The following is a 2,235-nucleotide window of genomic DNA, read 5'->3' on the forward strand; positions in this document are numbered from 1 at the left end:
ATTTTTTCCTCAAAATCATAAATGAAAAATCTCGGTATTCCAGCTTTTGGAACATTTAGTTAAGCCTGTTTTTAAATAGCACAAAGCTCATAATCATACTGATGAAAGAGGGAGTGGCTTACGACACCGTCTGCCACTTACAATGCAGTGTGGAGATCCCTTCTCAGGCGCTTCAATCCCCGCTCACATCTTGCATCAGGTGACCTCAATAGGTCACATGATAAAGTGAGGCAAGATCTCACAACGGTTTCACCCCAAACCTCTGCTGATAATGAATCACGCCTTTTCTATGTGACGAGCACATGATCAGTAGTGGGTCAATGACCCTAGTGGGAGGACGACCCCCAGACATAAACTCATAAATCCTGGGGAACTAACACTCAGGACCACTTTAAAAAGTCAAAGTCTGGCTCCTTGGAAACAAAATAGTTTTATTTAAATAAGCAGTGCATTTTGCAGAATAACATACATTCTGCACTTGTTAGTGAAGTATAAACTATTTTAACACCAGCGGTCATCAGTTTCTTTAAGCTCCTGCTTTAAAAGCATTAAATCAAGTTAAGTGAGCTCAGTTTATGCAGAGACTAAACTTCTGATCTGAAGTTAAATCCTGTTACATGAATCTAACAGAGAGTCCCAGCAGCAGACACAAAGACGACCTCAGTTTAATCTCAGTGATCGTGATGAAGATGAAGCCTACAGAGATCCATGTGGATGCTAACCTTTGTCATGACAGTATTCTTCAGTATTATTAAAGAAATAACCATCATGTCTGTCTTCTACTCAGAGCATCCACAGTGAACAGTGATAACTAACAATAATTTAGAAATGGAGTCCACTAATCATTGATGTCAGCAAACAACCAGCTCTCAGCTCACCACAGAGTCTAACATAAACAAGAACAAACGTATTTATCCCAGTGACAGCGCCGGTTACCCCGCACAGCTATGGTCAGACGCTTATGTGCACTAATCATGGGCATGGGTTTTTCAGGTTGAAGTGATACAGTATACATTGATAATGACTTTAAATTGGGTATAAAAGGTTAAATTTATTCAAGGTTCTCTCTAATCTACCCACGGTCAAAGTGTATGTGTAGAGGCTCAAATATATTTGAGTAAATGTTATTTAGCACGTCCCTCACTCATATGTTTTTGGTAGGCATTAACATGTTTAGCATAATTTGACCGCTCTTCTTGACAAAGTTGGTACTGGTTGGTTTCCAACCAGGTTATCAGTTCCAAAACTAATTTTGTTATGTGTTTGGTGTCATTGTCCTATTGGAACATCTAATTGTGTCCAAGTGTCTAGCTTTTGATCCTAGGTGACGTTGAAGAATATGGAGGTAGTCCTCTTCATTATTCCACTCACTTTGTTTGATGTACAAGTGTCACTGGCAGCTAAACAGCCCCAGAGCATGATGCTGCCACTGCCATGCCTGATACTGTTTTTAGTCTCACATGTTCTCCTCCAAACATGCTTCATTTCTCTGACCAAAGAGCTCAATCACTCGAGCACTTTCTTCACTGAGCTTTTTCTAAGTCAGTGATTTTTATTGAACATTTACATACATTCATACTAAGATGGATGCATCAGAGAACAACTTGGAATCAGTATTTTGCCCACAGCTATTTGACATGCAGACTGGGAGCAGCCAGAGATCGACCCACCGACCTTCCAGTGAGTAGATGAGCTGCTGTACCTCCTGCTACCAGCAGCCCTGATCTTCAGTCTTGGAACCTTTCCAAGACATTTCTTTATTCCTAATTTCAGAAAATAAAAACACAAGTTCATGGTAGGACTGGACTGGCAATCTGGCATACTGGGCCCAGTGGGCTGAAACATTTGTGGGCTTGATGGGTTGATGCACCAGCTCTGTGAGCACTGGCAGCATCCCATTTGTTCATTTTCATGAGTTACACTAGATTGCCCGATCATCTTAACACAGCCGGCCCATCCCCTACCTTCCCTGTGTGCTCATGTGCCTCATGTAGAACAGAAGTGGGTAAATCAGATGGACAACAAAAGGGAAAAGGTGGAACTGACAAACTAAGAGAGAAAAAGAAAAAAGAAAGTAGAAACAGATGTGGCAAAATGTATCAAATTAACTGCACTGTCAGCAGTAGTACCATCACCCTCTGCTTGCCCACCACCACTATATCTGGTTGGTTAGTGTTAGGGTTCAATGTTGAGAGAAGAATCCATAAAAACCACAGATCCAGGCGTGTGCAATTT

Source organism: Oreochromis aureus, linkage group 16, assembly GCF_013358895.1.
Source record: "Oreochromis aureus strain Israel breed Guangdong linkage group 16, ZZ_aureus, whole genome shotgun sequence".
NCBI lineage: Eukaryota > Metazoa > Chordata > Actinopteri > Cichliformes > Cichlidae > Oreochromis > Oreochromis aureus.